This window comes from Macrotis lagotis, chromosome 1 (assembly GCF_037893015.1).
Source record: "Macrotis lagotis isolate mMagLag1 chromosome 1, bilby.v1.9.chrom.fasta, whole genome shotgun sequence".
NCBI classification, from domain to species: Eukaryota; Metazoa; Chordata; class Mammalia; order Peramelemorphia; family Peramelidae; genus Macrotis; species Macrotis lagotis.
Genome location: NC_133658.1, coordinates 699,297,742 through 699,317,395, shown reverse-complemented (window position 1 = coordinate 699,317,395; position 19,654 = coordinate 699,297,742). Strand labels below are relative to the sequence as shown.

At 36.8% G+C, this 19,654-nt stretch overlaps 1 protein-coding gene across 1 annotated transcript in view; it reads right to left on the bottom strand.

Moving 5' to 3' along the window:
- The window catches only part of GALNT3 (polypeptide N-acetylgalactosaminyltransferase 3), a 62,073-nt gene extending 49,730 nt beyond the window's left edge, over positions 1-12,343 (bottom strand). The window contains 1 exon segment of the mRNA XM_074215809.1: positions 12,243-12,343. The gene's annotated coding sequence lies outside the window, so the exon portion shown is untranslated.
- Positions 12,344-19,654: the final 7,311 nt, after the last annotated feature.

The following is a 19,654-nucleotide window of genomic DNA, read 5'->3' as shown; positions in this document are numbered from 1 at the left end:
ATTTTTCAAGAAAAATCTATTTACCAGATATAATGTATCAGGCACATTATATTTACCAGATATATAACCAGATACATTATATTTACCAGATATAATGCCAAAAATATATTACTAGACATCTCCTGTCTCTTCTGACATTTTCACTCTCTAATTTTAGGAGGAAAAATTACATATACTTTTTGTACTTGGAGTTAGTTTCCTTTCAAGTTTCAGATTTAGCACTGAAAGACATTGGTATTAAGGGAAGAGAAAAGTAGCAACAAGCTAGATAGAGCTCACTCACTGAGTCACCTCTCAGCATGGAGTTTGCTTTAGGGCTTCAACAACTGCCAACATCACAGCAGTGATAACAACCCCAGGTCTCTGATTGGGAGAATGTGATAAAGAGAGAAAAGACACAATATGGGGTAATATAATTGTCCTCATCTTACATTTTAGGCAGCTTTCCCATTAACCCTTTGCCTACTCTGGCAAAAGTATTCTCTACTTAATAGAGTCCACTGCTTTTTTAACTGAGCAAAAAAAACTATATAAAAGAAATTTGATCCAAAAATCTTGAGTTTTTTTTAAATTGTGTGTGCAAAACCACAAATAATATTTTTTCATAATGCCCCGAACAAATTGCCAATAATCACAAAATCTAGAACTGTAAATATTTTACATACAGCACTGAAGATACTGTGTTTAGGGAAATCTGAAGAAGCCTGCTAGCTTGCTGAACCTAATTGCCAATTTATATTCTGAATTCAATAATTAATAATTTGGATCTGTAATTCAGGGTACATAGTGAAGAAGACACTGCAAGAATATTTTATTTCCTAGTAAAATCACACAAAAGTATATTAGTCTATGTTTGTATCAAATAAATCTTATACCTTTAAGTTGAGATGTCTGTTTTTGAATCAATAAGCACTGTTCTGTAAAGACCAAATCTTTTAGATTACTTATAAACAAATCTGCTAAGAAACAATTATTGAATTCTAAAACTTAAGAGATATAATGAGAATATGATTCAAAATGATATCTCATAAGACTGCTGATTTGGTTAATTTTTATTAGTAAGACTTGAGAAATTTGATCACACTTGAAGTCTTTAGGTACTTTCTTATTTTAAGCCTTTAAACACTGTTTAGAATCATCTGGCATAAAATTTAGGTGTCAATACTCTTCCATATTTCATTTAAGAATAATTTATAGTAGTGCTTTCATCTAATAATTTTGTATAGGGGGAAAAGCTTCAAGTCGCCACATGATATTTCTGAATATTAAATGTGAATTCTGTTAATAGAATTTAGATGGAAATGAAGAGAAAGAAGAGACAGTAGGACTGTATGTGTGTGGAGAATAGTATAAGTTACCATCCCACTAACATTCTTTTTTAAAGTAAACCCTGAAATATATTTGCTTCTTTTCTATTTAAGGCAATGGAATTAAATGACTTGCCCAAGGTCACACAACTATTTGCTTCTTTTCAGCAACCTTTTCTCATAATTGCTTTTTTTTCATAAATGATTCTAGTTTCTTTATCCAACTGAAATGACACCATCTACCCTACTTCCCCTTTTTTCCTCCCTCTCAATTTGAATTGTGAAACACTAAAAAAAAAAAAAAAAAAAAGATTACATAGGGGAACTTAAAAACTAAAAAAAAAAAGATGCAGTGGGAAAGTGTGCATGAGTAAATACTTCTTCCTGAAACAGATTAGCAAAAAATCCATGGGTCAGATTCAAAGAATGACTGACTCATAAAGAAAGAGGTCTCACCCTATCACTACAAGTTATTGTTCAATCAGTCATTGCCTTGCTCTAAGTTTATACATCTTGGTCTCTTCCCACACTGACATTAAGTCAAATCAAACATTGCTATCTCCAGGATGTGAATTGAGTTAAGATTATCCAAATTAGATGAAATTCATTACACATTAATACTAACCAGATGATTTACATTTGGGTGGTGTATGAAAATATTTCCTTTCCAACAGGACCAGTTAGGATATTATTCTGAAAACATTAAATACTTAGGATTTTTCAATGGATACTATGATTCAAAGATCAAAGACATGCCACAGGACATCTAGGAAGTAAAGATGCATAAAATGTTACCATTCAAAATGTCAGTGTTATACTTTGAATGATCCTTTTCTTGATCCACTCCTAACATTAAGAATCTCAGGTCCATTTACATCCAAGGGACAATAAAAATGTGCATACCCTTTGATGTAGTTACACCACTACTGGGTCTATAGTCTGAAGAGATCATGAAAAAGGGTAAAAACATCAGTTGTACAAAAATATTCATAGCAGCTCTGTTTCTGGTGGCAAAGAATTGGAAATCGAGGAAATGTCCATCAATTGGGGAATGGCTTAACAAACGGTGGTACATACATACATACATATATATGTATGTATGTATGTATGTATGTATATATGATGGAACACACTATTGTTCTATTAGAAACCAGGAGGGATGGGAATTCAGGGAAGCCTGGAAGGATTTCCATGAACTGATGCTGAGGGAGATGAGCAGAACCATAAGAAAATTGTACACCCTAACAGCAACATGGGGGTGACGGTCAACCTTAATGGACTTGCTCATTCCATCAGTGCAACAATAAGGCACAATTTGGGGGTATATATGATGGAAAATACTATCCGTATCCAGAGAAAGAATTATGGAGTTTAAACAAAGACCAAAGACTATTACTTTTAATTTTTAAGAAAAAAAACACATTACCTTATTATATAATTTTGCTATCTCTTGTACTTTATTTTTTTTCCCTAAGGATATGCTTTCTTTCCTATCACATTCAGCTTAGATCAATGTATACCATGGAAACAATGTAAAGACTAATAGACTGTCTTCTGTGGGGGTTGGGGGGAGGGAAGCGAGATTAGGGGAAAAGTTGGAAAATTCAAAAGAAAAAAAAAAGAATCTCAGGTCCTGATTATAGCTCAAAAGCTTTCTGAGACTCCAATAATAACAGAACACCTGATAAAATAGTATTAAATATTTCATGAGAAGAAACAATAATATATCTAGTTTTCCCTCAAAAGATTCATTAACTTCTTTCTCTCCATAGTGATTTTGGGAAGGTTGGAGAGAGAGAAGAGAGACTCAGAACTACTAAGAAGGAAGGTCATTGATTTGTAGCCTACCCTAGTATCTAGGCATCTGCTAGTGTTTGGCTACTTTTGAACAGATCCTTAAGACGTAGTAACATTAGTTTCACTCCTCAGTTTCTATCATTCTGGGATTATGGTGGGGGTGTTTTTTTGGATGTCCAAAAGCCCTCACCTACTTGAGTAGCTCCCACTGTTCCATAAACTTCAGTTGTTATCACTGATGCTACCCATATATAAAACAGGTTCAAGGACAGTTGTATATGACCCCAAGGTCATAGTTCTTAATATTTTTTTGTCATGGCCCTTTTTTGAGGTCTAGTGAAGCCAACTGACTTCTCACAATATTATTTTAATTGCAAAAATTAAACTACACTGGAATATAAAGGAAATCAATAATACTGAAATACAAATATCAAAATATTAAAAAAAAAGTTCATGGACACCAGGTTAAGACTGCCTACTATAGAGGAGCAGTGTCCTTTAAATCCTCTAGTAGTAATTATGATATCAAATAGCTATTTTGGGAAACAAACAGAAGTATTAAAAAAAACTTACTGAAAACAATGTGGATTGTTTTCCTTAAGGAAGTTGTGTGGGGTGACAATCCAGTGTCACTATTGACTAATTCTGTCAGTGCACAATTCAATAATTCTTCCTTGGCTCAGATTAATTTCTCATAATCTCTAAGGGTGTTCTCCTAAGGTGTTCCAATATAAGATTCATTTCCTCTTGGCAGTGCCTAAATTCAGGTATTTAGGAGACTTAGAACTACTGCAATCCAAAATGCTTTTCATTTAGGGAAGGAAACAAGTTTTGGGACCATCACATTATCCTTCAAAGTTATTTCTGCACTAAATCAAATTTGATTCTTGGGGGAAACTCGGTGGTACAGTAGATAGAGCACCAGCCCTGGAGTCAGGAGGATCTGAGTTCAAATTTGACCTCAGACACTTCATAATTGCCTAGCTGTGTGACCTTGGGCAAATCACTTAACCCCATTGCCTTAAATAAATTTGTTTAACTTGCAAAAAATTTTACTTCTTTTTAAAAATATTTCCCCTAATGTACTTTTTTCATAAACTATATTTTATTCAATATTTTTCAAATTTTAACAAAAAATTTGAGGGTTCTCCATGCACATGAGACACTATGCTAGATGTTAAAGGAGATATACCAAATGAGAAAGACACTGACATCTAAAAAAGCTTTTAATATAAAATGCATAAAGAAACATTACAAAGCAATGTGTGATGATGTTATGTGCTATGAGAGTTCTAAAGAGACTACAGGAGAGATGTTATGGATTTAGGAAAAAAAAATGTGGCTTGGCTTTGAGGGGAGGGAGGAGAGAAAGAGGAAGGGAAGAAATATTCATTGTTAACATAGGGGTCACAGTGTTGGACCTAGAGTCAGGGAGTCCTAAGCTTAAATCCAGCTTCAGACATTTATTAACTGTGTGATCCTGGACAAATCACTTAAACTCTTTGCCTCAGTTTCTTCATGAGGATAACAACAGCAACTACCTCCCAGGGTTGTTGAGGATTAAATGAGAAAATATTTGTAAAATACTTTCACAAAGTAAATGTTACATAAATATTAGCTATTACTGGTTATTATCACTAAATACTTTACAAATATTTCATTTGACCATCACAACAACTGTGTGAGATAGGTGCTGTTATTAACTCCTTTTCATATTTGAGGAAACTGAGGCAAACAGCAGTCAAATCACTTGCCCAGGATCACAAGTCAGTACAAGTGTCTCAGTCCAAAATTAAAGAATGGGTAGAATGGACAGATGTTCATATTAAGAGATCATTTTAGGCTTGGGAATTAGAGATAAGCAAAGTCATTAAGATGGGGAAGGGGCAGCTGGGTGGCACAATGGATAGTAGGCTGGAAGTCTGGAGTCAGGAAGATTCTTCTTCTTGAATTCAAATTTGGCTTCAGATACTTATTAGCTGTGAGACCATGACTAAGTCATTTAACCCTGTTGGCCTCAGTTACTTATTTGCCAAATGAGTTGGAGAAGGAAATGGCAAACCTCTCCGGTATCTTTGCCAAGAAAACTTCAAATGGGTCACAAAGAATCAGACACCATGAAATGGACTGAACGACAATTAAAGCAGGAAACTTGGGATACATGAAAGAGGGAGAAGTTCAATGTCACTAGACATAGGGTATATGTGGGGGAATATAATGAAATACAGCTGCAAAAGTAGGACAGATTAAATAGAGATATAAATGTTAACTAACGGAATTTATACTTTATTCTTTAGAAACTAGAGTTATTCAAGACTTCCAAAGAGAGCAGTGGTGTGATCACAGTTATAAATTAGGAAGATTAACCTAGTAAAGCATATGGGATGGACTAGACATTGAATAGACTAGAAACAAGGAAGATTTAGGAGTAATAGTCTAAGAGTTAATGAGGGCCTGAATTAAAGTAGAGATGGGAATGGCAAGGGCATGACTTTCTGGTAGATGATAGAGGATTTAGGAGGAGAGATGGATCCAAAAATAGTTGAAATTTCTAACCTAGGGACAGCTGGGTGGTGTAGTGGATAGAATACTGACCCTGGAGTCAGGAGGACCTGAGTTCAAATGCAACCTCAGACACTTAATAATTGCCTAGCTGTGTGACCTTGGGTAAGTCACTTAATCCCACTGCCTTAAACAAATAAAATTTTAAAACAAAAGAATAGGAGGTTTCTGAGTGAAAGTTTAAATTTTGCTTTGGATATTTTGAATCTATCAATGATTACATTATGATTTCCAAATGAAAATGAAGTTGCATGGCATAAAATAGAGAGCTATGATCTTAGAAACAACAAAGACTTGGATTAAAATCTTATCTCCACTACCTGCTCATTCTCTACCGCCTCTCCTCAGTTTTCTCATTTGTGAAATGGGAATGATGATAAATGTAGCACCTACCTTAGAATTGCTATGACGAACAAAAGAGATCTTGATGTAAAGTCACTGTGCAAGTCTTACAGCAATAGCTCTGTTAGTTATTTTTATAATTATTAATTTTATCTGCCAAAAGATGAAAATACTGGTTGGAAATTTGGGAAAGTTTGGGTCTAGTTATCAATTTAGAAGTTATTATCACATAGTGGAAAATGGGATAGTGGAAGTTAGGAAAAATGAATAAACTTATCAAGGTAAATCACTCTGTGTGTGTGTGTGTGTATAATTTATAATCAAACATTTCCTAGCCCATTTTTGGTGGGGTAGGGACTGGGGTGAAGTAGTAAATCTGGTAGTCTTCCTTCAGGGAGTTATATGGTAGTAATGAAAAATATGTTAACATAATTTCTATTCTCCAGAGTTATTTACTCTAGATATGTAGGAGAAGAACTATTTTCAAGACTGTCAGTTACTTCTATAAAATGAATATCACTTCTAATATACCTGCAAACTAAGAACTGTAGACCAGTGCCTACAGCTACAAAGAAAAATCTTTTACAAAGTATTGTCATTTTCCATGGGAAAGTCCTCACACACCTTGTCTTATCTTTCCTATGTCAAGGTAACTTTGGGCAAGCAGAATTGAAGCTTTCTCATCCTCACAAAATTTTCACTACTGCTAATAAATCCATGATGGAAATTAAATACAAAAAATTTCAAAATCACATGACCAGTTATTCTTTTTCATGTATTCTATGGCTCATTTAAAGTTTCCTAAAGCAGAGCACCTCCCCCTCTCCATATATATAATATATATATAATATTAATATTAAATATATATAATATAAAGAGAGTGAGTGCTCACTTCAATATTTATAACATACTTTAGTAAAAGTTAAATATGAACAACTATTCACAAGTATGGACCGAGTTCTCCACAATCTTGGGTATAAAAGTATTAGTACCCCCCCCCCATTTTGCAGATAAGGAAATCGAATCTCTTAGAGGTTAAGACATTTGCTCAGGGTCACACAGGTTTTAAGTACTTGGGACAGAATTAAACCCAGTTCTCCTAGTCTAATACCCCACTTACATGATACTGACTAGAGTATAGAATGAGTACTAGTTTGTTTTCCAATGTGTGTTTTCAATAAAAGATACTCTACACAATGTTTCCCAATTATAATATATCATCTCCACTCTGAGTTATGGGATCTTATCAATTATCTTTTTCATGTATTTCTTAGTCAAAAAGTAAAATGGTACATGTTAACTCATTGCCTAAAGAAGAATAAATTAGAACCATTCAAGGTTAATGATATTTTTCTGCCCACCATGAAAGGACTCTGATAAAATATGACTCATATGAAGCCTTCTTTTTCATGTTTACCTGGTACAATCTTATCATTCCCTCCAAATCTATGCCAGTTTGTCCAAGACTCTCTTAAAATGATAACCTCCCTCTGCTGAACTCTATAATAATTCTTCTCTTTTGCATTTTTTATATTTTATAGATTTGCTATGTCAATATTTTCTAGGATCATGAATTCCTTCATAGAAGCTCATTTACATGGCATTTAGTTAAACTCTCTGCATTCATGATGCTCACAGCAACTGCTAGGGTGATCTTCCTCATCACAGTAAGCAACTAAAAAATTATTGATAAACATTATTGAAAGTCACATAAATCTATATTTTGGTGTCTCCAAAGCACATTGTTTTTCCTTTCACAATATCCCATACTACCTCTTTTTGAAGGTAGGGGCTGTTTTATTTGTCTTTTTGATGATGATGAGAAGGAGGAAGACTGCTGGACCTGGTCAGGAAAACTTAAGTTCAAATCTGGCCTCAGACACTTAATTAGTAGTGTAATTCTGGGCAATCACTTAATGTCTCTATCTCAGTTTCTTTATCTGTAAATGGGGCACCTACCTCCTAAGATTAAGATAAAATGATATAAAAGTTAACTTTATATAGCACTTTCAGGTTTGCAAAACACTTTGCCAACATTAACTATCTCAGTTACCCTCACAATAAACTTAGGTGGTAGGTACTAATATTCTCATTTTACAGATGAAGAAATTAAGGCAAGAAGGGAAGATGTAACTTGCCCAGAATTAGTTAAGTGTCTGAAGTCAACTTTTAACTCAAGTCTTGTTTACCTGACTTCAGTGTTTCATTTAGCACACCACCTACCAGTTTCAGCATCTAGAACAATGTGTTACAGTAGATAAATAAATGTGTTCATGATGTTTACTATGAAATGGACACATAAAAACAGGGTATAATTCTGTTCCCCCCCCCCAAAGTTTCATGCAAAGCATAGTTTTCTAATTCGATAGAGGAAAAAAGGATTTTTCAAATACACCTTCCTGAAATACATGGGACCTGAATGTCAATTAAAATAAAGTCCACACTTTCCAACTACTGAGGTGAATAACTATAATATAAGAAACTAGTTAAGTCCTCCCAAAAAATTATATTTAGGTCTTGAGAATTATTGAATCATAGCATTAGACAGGACTTATATATGTTGGTCTCTAGTCTAACCCTAACTGAAACATGAATCTTCTCAACATGCCCTACAAAACAAAACAAAAACAAAATTCAAAACTGGTAATTCAACGGGGTTACCAAAAAAAAAAAAAAAAGGCAGAAGTGGCTAGACGACTGTACCATTAATCTGAACTTAGTGTTTCAAAGGGATGGATAATCAGGGAGTTGTTTTAAAGTTTTAGATCCTGATTCATGGAAATCAGTCAGGAAAAGGGAACTCTCAAAAGAAATAAAATATAATCTCATTAATCAAAATGACATCCAAAGGAGAATTCTGGTCCACAGCTGCAGGGTGAAGAGGATGTTTGCATCACTGAGTTTCTCTGAGACCACTGGCATCATTCAAACAAATGGAAAATAAATTGAATAAGAAGAACAAAAATTGTAATCTAGGCCCTATGAATTGTATTAAAAATTCTTCATCACAATATGATTAATATGGATCTTTGTTTAGCATGGTTATACATATATAGTCTATATTAGATTGCTTTCTGTTGGGGGCGGTGAGAAGGGAAGGGAGAGGGAGAAAAATGTAAAATTCAAAACGTTGCAAAGTAAGAATGCTGAAAACTACACCTTTGCATGTAGTTGGAAAAATAAATAAATAACTGAAAAACACACACACACACACAAAAGATAAGCTATGCAGTCTTTGTGTTAAGTGATTGCTTCTAAGCAAGCACATTATTTCATTAATTTTTTTTCAGCAAACATTTGCTGAATACCTATGTGCAAGGCAGAAAAGATGAGGTAAATGAAAAGCTGGAGAGTTGACCTTCAAGTCAACAAGATATTCAAGTTCAAGCTATGGGACCTCCTCAAATCACTGATCTCTGGCCATCCCTGATAATTCTCAAAAACTATGATTTTTTTTTTCAGAAGAGTTACAGACGTACATTGGCAACTTTCCTAATTTGGAATTTCTTATAACCAATGAGGAGGGAAAATTCACAGTAGGCTGTTAGTTGGGAGTAGTGGATAGAGTACTCAGTCTGATGTCAGGAACACTCATTTTCCAGAGTTCAAATGTGACTTCAGACACCTACTAGCTATGTGACCCAGGGCAAGTTACCTAATCCTGTTTGCCTCAGTTTCCCCATTTTTAAAATATGAAGGAAATGGGAAACCACTGACCCCAAATGAGGCCAGTCATAAAGAATTAGACACAACTGAAATGTCTGAAGGACAACAACAAAAAAGATGCTACTCTGAAAAGTTTACAAAGCAAAATAACTAAAGTATCAAATAGGAGCTAAATACTTTGAGAGAAGTAAAAATACAGGTGGATAGGATACAACATAGATATTTCACATTATATATATATATGTACATATATATATATATATATATATATGATTGCTATATTAGATTGCTTTCTGTTGGGGACAGGGAGAAGGGAAGGGAGAGAGGGAGAAAATGTAAAATTCAAAGAATGCTGAAAACTGCACCTGTGCATGTAGTTGGAAAAATAAATAAATAACTGAAAAACACACACACATAGACATATATATATATACATATATATATATATATATATATAATATATATCTTGATATTTCTAGTAAAACCTTAGTAAAGTCTAATGGAAAGAATACTGGGGGAGGCAGGAATCAGAACTTGGTTCCAGTTCCTGTTACAACCCCTTCCTAGCTTCTGTGCCTTTGGGTGTCAATGAATGTTTTCTGGTTTACAATATTTTCATTTGAAAAATTCTTTGAAGTCTCTGTCTAATTCTAAATTCTATAATTTCACATCAGTTTTTAAGGTGCAATTAATTGCAATCAATGGAAAATAGGTAGCATTAGTGCTATCTTCCAGATGAATGAAAGGAAGCACAGGTGTTATTGCTCACTAACTCACTCACAGCTTAGCTAATAAAGACTTATTACATTCCTCCTATACATAAGAGTGAGACAGCACAACATCTGGCTTAATTCCCTGGGGGCAATAAGATTTCGATTTGAACCCAATGAAACTTTTTTAAAAAATTCTTTTCTGAACAGCTAATGAGAAAAATTTAAAGGATCAAAAGTGTACTTTATTTGGGTAAAGTAGGAAAACTATGATGAGAGTATTCTACATAATTATATCATTGTACAATACTGTGGTTAGTTTTTAAATTTTTAATTGCACTTTTAAAACGGATTTGTGCCCCGAGGCACTTTACATTAAGGAGTGTAATTTAAAGTAAAATGCTAGTAAAATGAAATAAATTCAGTGTAAAGTACTGAAAAAAAAGCATAATTAGAGATTTCCATGCAAAACTGCTAGAATAGTCTAAGGATTTCCACTATAAAGCGGACAATTCTGGGAATACTTTAAGTTGTATATCATAGTGCTACTGCTACAGCAAAAAAAAAAAAAAGAAAATAGAAGTTCAATTACTGAATGTCTTATTAAAAAACTTCTTGTCAAATACCATATATTGAATTTACAGTTATACGGGCGTCTTAGAATTAGACTTTGTTCTTCAATATAAATGGCAGTAATTAAAAAAAAATTTAAGTGTATTTGGGCCTTAAGGTAAGTGTATTCTTGTAACACTTTACACATTTTATAAACAGGTTATTTTTAGAAATGTGACCTAAAGAGACTGTAAGATTTGGCAACTTAATGGGATGCAGAAAATGGAAATGAATTTTCTGTAGAAATCAATGAAAACAGCAGCAGCCATGGATAATACTAATTAAGTGAAGTACCACAGCTTCACCCTGAAATCTTAGGGAACAGTACTCAGAGTTTTAGGGTGGGGGAGGCATTTGGGCAAGGCACACCCAACATCAGACGTGGCAGGATCCTGAAAAAGTTTTTCTGAACTTTTGAGTCATGAGAATACCACATGCAAACAAGAGCAACAATACGCTCAGCCCTTAAGTCAACAGGTTCCTTAATGAGATGGTGTGTGGTTAGTGCGTGGCAGTTGGATTTCCTTCCTCCTGCCAAGAAGAAAATAACTCTTCCTGATAAAACAGGAGAGTGGGTGCAGTTTTAGTGTGGGGAGCCCACCCAGGAGAGTGGTCTGGGGATGAGAGGTGGATTGTCAGCATCCAGACCGCAAAGGTCTTTCCAAATCACTCAAGCAACCACTTAAACGCTCAGAGCAGCCAAGGTTTCATGCCCACGAGTTGTCTGGGATCCACTTTGGAAAGTTGCGTCGCCAAGCGATCCCCTACCAGGCACTTGCCTCGGACCATAGGAGAAACCGGGGTGGGAGACGACCACCTGTCCTCCAGGTGTAAGGCAGCACTTAGTGCTCCCTCCCATCAAGAAAAAGCCAGACACCAAACCTTCTCTCCGGTCTCACTCCATGTGAGGGTAGGTGGGTCTCCCTAAAGGTCGGGGTTCAGCCGAATCCTTCAGAACCCCAGAAGTTGCTTCTGACCTCGGAGAGGGCAGTTTGAAGGGGAGTCGCTTGGGGCAGGCACCGAGGGGGAAGGGGAGGGGTGCAGCGCCTGGCTCATCCTTCAGCCACCTTTCCCTGCTCACCGGGGGAAGGGGATGGTGAGGGGGGGATGCAAGCTAAAAGGGCCGGAGCTGAGCGGCCCCCCCGCGGGCCTCGGGGCACGGCCCCGGTCCCTACCAGCACTTCGGAGCTCCCCCGCCCCGCCGGCCGGCCTCCCCCCTCCCCGCGGCGCTGGCCCGTCGGCTCACCTGGCCGGGAGGTGCGCTGGCCGGGCTCCGGCGCCAGGTGCAGGGGGCGGCGGCGGCCGCCGCGGCTTCGGTTGCTACTGTTACCGCTCCAGCCCGGCTCCTCCTCCGCCTCCTCCCCCTCCCCTCCCGGCCGGCCGCGTTGCCAGGAGAGGCCGGGCCGGGCTCCGCTTCTTCCGGGCGGCTCCCAGGTGAGCTCAGGGCCGAGCGCCCCCGCCTCCACCCCTCCCCCGTGCCGCGCCTGCGCGCCAGCCGCCTGCCCCGCCCTGCCCTTACCTGAGCCGCCCAGGTGAGCTGAGGAGGGGGCCTGGGCAGGGAAGGTGGGGGGGGGGCCTCCTCGGCCGCCGCCCTTCCCTTTCTCCACCCCCGCCTTGGGCTGCCTCGGGGGCGCCTCTCCCCTTCCCCTCGCCGATGAACTTGGCCAGACCCGGGGGGCCCTGGTCACCCCAGAACCCAAACAGCGGGTCGGGCGCCCGGCGCGCTCCAGCTCCCCCCGGACCCCGGGGCTCTTCGGCTCTTCGGCTCTTCTCTGCGATTGGACTGGTTGGGGGTGGGGGCGGGAGGGCTGGGTTTGGAGCCTCCTTATCTTCAGCAATAAATGTGAGGTTCATTTAGATCGCTGGAGCCCCGGCGGCGGCTGCTGCGAATTCAGCTCTCCTCTTGAGGGGAGCTGCCAGTGTCATTTTTTTTGATCACTTGACTCAACGCAGTGCAGCTAGTGGTTTCCGTTGCTGCCGGCTGTCTCAGCACCCTGCGGTAGGGATGCTTTACCTCCCCCAAAAGTCTCTCCAAAAGGAGCGTGTGGGAGGAAGGACCACTAGGAATTGGGAGGTGGGAAGGAGTTGCTTCCCAGTGTAGCCCAGACTTCCTCGTCCCGGGTTGCCATCCCAAGGGGAAAAGAATGTCAAGTTCAGAGAACACAGGAAGAAATTACCTCTCCTTGTTGAAAGGGAACCTGTGGTTTCCTCTTTATTTTGTGATACAGGCCTCTTTTAGATTTGGGTAGAAGCTTAAAATCTAATTTAGAAGGTGGAAGGAAGCTTACGCTCTGGGAAGATGTTATTTAAAGACATTTATTTTTTTCTCTTTTCATTCTTATTTTACAATGGCACTTTAAGTTCTTGGCTGGGGGGGGGGTAATTTTGCCCCAGTGCTGTTTTTTGTTGTTGTTTTTGCAAGGCAGTGGGGTTAAAGTGGTTTGCCCAAGGCCACACCGGTAATTATTAAGTGTCTGAGCTTGAATTTGAACTCAGGTCCTCCTGACTCCAGGGCCACCTAGTGGCCCCAGTGCTGTTTTTTAAAAACATTGCCACACCTTAAAAGTAGGGCTTAAAATGACCTTTATGGCTTCCTGTTAAACATAGCTCTTCAGATATGTAATTCTATATGAATGGAAATATGAATATATATGGCAGAAAATAAAGACTGGCAACCTTTTCTTGGTTTTGGTGGGTGATCTATTACTTTTCACTTCCTTATCTCATCTGAAACCCAAGCATAAAGGTCACTTCTAAGTATTGAGTCAGTTGGGTTTAAAACATTTTTTTTTTAATTCTCAAAAATTTTTGGATTTGAGTGGTTGTTTTTTGAGGGTTTAATGACATTGGAGGTGACTGTTAACCTCCCCAGTCTGGGGAAAGAAAAAAAAATGGAAATGGATACGAATAATTGTATAAAGAGTAGGCTGTGATGCTTAAACAAAAGAGTATAATGAACATTTTTTTTCTAATACAGTCATTGAGAATTAATTGGCAAAAATATAACTAAAATAGATCATTTAAGTAAGGGAGATAATTGTGTTATGGAATCCAGAAAGGCAAAGTTTTGAAAATAAATCTTATCTGACTCACAAATAGAAATATAGCTTAGACAGTACTCATATATTAGAATTTTTCAGCATCCTAAGTTTAATCAGCTAAAATTATTTTTAAGTGTTATACTGTTAAAACTTAAGAATGACTTTGCTTTAATTGTATTTAATCATAAAGATGAAATTATTCCTAATTATTCTTGACAAAATAATATTTTAATAGTTTATAATTAGTTTATCAGCACAGATTTTAACAAATTTTCATATTGCAAGATAATGAAGAAGCAAACTCAGATTTAGAGGAGCTCAGAGCCAAGGCTTGTTTTCCCATCAATAATAATAATAATAATAATAATAATAATAATAATAATAATAATAATACCCTTTTGTACTGATGTAAGAACAGAAATACCCATAGATCATTGATGTCATTTATTTGGATATTTGGAGGTTTACTTCAAAAATGCAAAATATATCACTCCTGCCTCTGTATTCTTGTGTGATTCTTTTTTTCTTACCTTCTCCCATAAGAGAATAATATGAAAATAATTAAAGCCAAATACCAGATTCCCTGAAGCAACAATTTTAGTTTATGAGGCACAAGTATTAGATAGGAAAGCATTGCACAGGTTTAAGACAATCTTCTATTTCAGAAATTTTTTAGATAAAATACTATTTAAACAGAAACCTCAGCTTAATAGGATCTGTGGATTATAGGCCTAAAGAGAACTGTAACCATAAAGATACTGCATTCTTAAAAAATTTTGAAAATTTTCTTAATAGTCTTTTTAGGCATATGAAAGACTTAATGACAAAGGAATTAGATATATAAGTGAGTTTTCCTTCTTGAAACAGATAAAGGGGGAAAATGAAAGGGGAAAAAATATTAAATGATGACCAACCAAAGAAATCCAATGAAAAATTCACAATAACTCAATGTAATGTATAATGAAATGCATGTAATACTATGCCTAACTTCAAACATTTCTATTTTTCTTTGGATAGTAATTATGTACATGTAAGAAACTTTTGGGCACAATTCCATTTTGTAAAACCTTTCTGAGAAAATACAATGCAGTGCAATTTCTATTTAATTCCTGCAAATACAATGAAAATCAAAAGACAAGCTGAGAGATTTGGCCCCAAAATGAAACAGATTGAAGCAATTTCTACTAAAAGAAATGAAGCTATAATGGAGATTGAGTCAGAAGAGAAAAAAAGGCTAGTGTCATACCAAAGAGCTAGAAATATAAGTACTTTTTATAACTGTTCAGTGTGCCATGATAATGTTTTAAAACATTACAAACTTTATAGCAGTGCTGACAGGAATGACTATCTGATACACAAACTGCTTTGGGGGAAAAAACTTATTTTACACAAAATTTCATTTGTAAGAATGTTGTTGTTTTTAACCCTGAAGAATATCAGGAAGGTGCTCAGAGAGATTCACTGGAGAAGAATTTTTTTCATTTTAATAAAAATCAACATAAAGTCTTAATGAAGTAGATACTAAGACTCTACATGCCTCTCTCACTACAACTAAATGACACATAAGGACATTTTATTGAAAACATGGAAGGGGTTTTCTATTATGTTCCCTACAAAGATTAAGAAGAAATCTAAATATCCCTGACTTGTTTTAGTAGCCTACAATTTATTTGTAATCTAGAAATATAACAATTTTGCTGGCTGTTTATATTGATACATACTTACAAGTCAGATCCTTTTGTTGTCTAGTTATGTCTGATCCCCATGGGGGTTTCTTGGCAAAGGTACTGAAGTGGTTTGCTATTTTTCTGCTCCAGCTCATTTTACAGATGAGGAAACTGAGGCAAACAGTTAAGTGACTTGCTCAGGGTCATGCTAGTAAGTAAATGTCTAAGACTGGATTTGAATTTAGGAATATGAAACTTTCTCACATAGTCCAAACTCTATCCACTGTGCCACCTGGACCTGGAGTCAAAGCAAACTTACCATTGTCATAAAATGTTCTCCTGGTTCTGCTCACTTCAGTCTACCTCAGTTCATGCAAGTCCTCTCAGGTTTCTGATCTCAGACACTTTGTTACCTGTGTGATCCTGGTGGGAGTGTTCAGGGAGGATTAACACCTCTAGTGTGAGGGCTTGCTGAGTCATTTTCAGGGTTATTCATCTACCTTTGGTTTCCACCCTTCACTTAAGTCTCACCTACAGCTCCAAGAACATCCACAGTGGCCACCATATCTAGGTAAAACCACCTCAGTAAATGGCCTAAATTAAGTTAAAAGTAACCCACAGAACTTGTTGGTAAATTAGGGCCATTTCTACTCCAAGCTTGATAAGACTTTCTCCCAGCAGAAGAGTGGGTAAGAACAACAGCCATGAAGGAAGCTGAAGCAGAAGCTATAGGATCTTAAAACTTGATCAGACATTGAAAACACCAAGGTCATTCACTAAATCCTAGGTCATTGCCAGTCTTTCTGACTTTTATCTTGCTACTGGACATAGATACCTGAAAGAGACTGTGCACCTACTATTCCTTACTTAAATCCAATTTATGCACAGGTCAAAACATCACCCTATGATGTCACTGGTTCTCTTCAAATATGGACCAATAATAATAATCTGGGAATTAAGACATTGTAATATACTTAAAATATTAATAAATCATTGCAAGAAGTCAAATGTGGCATTTGTTATTTTGTCCTTTGAGTTTGAAGAGGACCAGAATGACACTGCAATGTGTGGTGTGTCTGACTGTGTGGTTGGTCATACTAAGCTAAGCTTGGAAGTCTCTATTACACGTCAGACACAAATGGTTTCTTTGACTATTAGGGAGGGACATATCTCCAAATTTACATATCTCATATTTTTTTTTTGAGCTCTCACAATTCTACTTTGCTCATAGAGCACAAACATAGCAGTATCCATACTAGATTGCTGGTTTGTGTTTCAAGAGTTTTAAGATTAGTTATTTGGAAGTCAAAAATACTTATTTACCATAAGTTATTTGATAAATGGTACATAGCTTCACACGCTAATCCATAAAGATTTGTATAACTTTTTTTTTTAGGTTTTTGCAAGGCAAATGGGGTTAAGTGGCTTGCCCAAGGCCACACAGCTAGGTAATTATTAAGTGTCTGAGACCAGATTTGAACCCAGGTACTCCTGACTCCAAGGCTGGTGCTTTGTCCACTGCGCCACCTAGCTGCCCCTTTGTTTAACTTTTAATGTGTCAAATATACTGGTAGAAATTTAGAACCTACTCATGAAGGAATGATAAATTCTGAATTTTTGGATGGCAGTGAAAAGAGTCTTGACCTCAGTCTAATCCCAGCTCTGCTATTATCTGCTATCTTGGGCAAGTGGCTTTACCTCTATAGGCCTTGGTTTTGTTGAGGGGTTTGGACTCCAGGCTAACTAATATCCTTTTCCACTCTAAATCTTTCTATTCTGCCTAAAATTAGGAATCGGTCTCTATCAAAGGTTATTGGCAACCTTTGGTATTGGCCACGCCCGCTACATGGGTTTTCCCCACCTGCAATCTGCTGCTATTTATTCCTATCACCAGAAGAAGAAACTATGGAACATTGGAAACTTGGGAAGTAAGAGTAGAAGAGTAAAGCAGGATGTCCAGGACCTCCTGCCAGTGTATACCACATTCTCTTCTTGGTCTCCGCAATTTCCCCTATTCCAACCTCTTCCTTTCTTTTGAGGGTTTCCCTTTACACCTTCTGTGGTTTTCTGCAGAGCTGAAATTAGTCTCTTCCAACCCTGCTGGGATTTTCCATGGGTATTTTTTGTCATTCATTGTTAGGACAACCTTCTTTTAAAAACTTAGGTTACTCAAAGTTCACAAATTCTTTGTGGTAGTGGTTTATATACAATGATCATGGAATCAAAGGATTCTAGAGTTAGAAAGGACCTTGGAAGTCATTTGTTCCAAGTCTTTCATTTTACAGAACAGTAAAGTGACTAGATCTAGGCAAGTACTAGACTAAAAAATTATCAAGGGTTCAGAAGAAAACTTCATTCAAGAGACCTTAGAAGTTATGTCCCAAGAAATATAAGGGTAGAAGTTTAGAGTGTGAGATGAAGAGATAAGGGTTGGGAATATTGCTAAGATAAAAAATGAGGGCTATTGATGTTTGAATGTTGTTACAGTAAGATTAAAGATCTTACTTCCCATCTTCCCCATTCTTTATACTTTATACTTTTATCTTTTTGCCCTCATTATTTTCTGTCTCCTTTATAAAATCCTGCTCTTAAGTCTCATCATGGCTTACTTGATGACCTTGGGATTTCAAAGGCTAGATAGTGAAGTACATATTTGGAGAGCTGAGTCAGCTTTCCAAGGACCAACCTAAGAGTAGAGAAGCTCTTCACCAATAGGTTAGCCACTTGATTAATTCTTTGCTCATTCAAACCATGAAGGGAAAAAAAGAAATTAAATGACTCAAGCAGTGGCAGAATTCACACAGTTGTCAGAACATCTGTAAATTTTAATTTAGCTCTTGGTACTCTATATGAGATTCTTTTACGATGACCTATGAGAAGACATACTGCTGAAGGACTGAATCATATCAATCTGAGCACTTTCATGATATTTAAAACAGAAGAAGGAATTTTAAACTAAATGGAAGAAGGATCCAAGGTTTCTCCTTGATGAAGCAAGAAGTCAGTGAAATGATTTTATTGTATACCTAAAGGCAACAAGAAGTATTTCTGGGACATTTCTTATATTATCTTACATTGCATCTTATAATGCAGTGTTCATGATAAAAAGTATTTTTTTAAAAGCAAACATGAAATGATTACAGCATATATCAACACATTGTAGCTAAAGTATAACTAGCAGAGGATGAAAAGATAGAGATCTAAAGAAAATCAACATACACTTTTATATTTGTGACTTCAGGGAACAGATGGAATTAGATGACTATAGTGAAATATACAGGAAAACAAGGACTACAAAAAAGGAATGAGGGAAGTCAGATTATATAGGATTCATGCCTCTTAAATGTTGAAAACTTTCTTGGAGAAAAAAATAAATACTGAACATGATGAAGACTGACAAACATTACAAAAATGATGTTTATTATTCAAACAGATAGAAGATAACTTGTTACTAGTGTGAGTCATTCATAAATCAACTGTGAACTGTCAAATTAGTGACTTGTTAGAAAAAAAGATAAGAATTAGTTCAAAATTATAAGGAATAAAAGATGAGAAAATATGAGTTGCTAAAGAACAAAGCTCTATTCTCTAAGTTATTAGTGATGAAAAATGGGATATGGATGGAAGAAAGGCATGAACACAGACTACAATTATTCCTTACTGATATTTAACTTACGTAAATCAATTGCAACAAGTAGAATAAAGCCTCAATAAAAAAAGTTGACTAGTTATGATTTTTTTTGTTTTTTTTGCAGGGCAATGGGGTGACCTGCCCAAGGTCACACAGCTAGGCAATTATTAAGCGTCTGTGGTTGGATTTGAGTTCAGGTACTCGTGACTCCAGGGTAGTGCTCTATTCACTGCACTACCTAGCTACCCCCCCCCCCAAGTAGCTATGATAATCAATTTTAAATCTTAATTCATTTGTAAAATTTTATGGAAAAGGATGA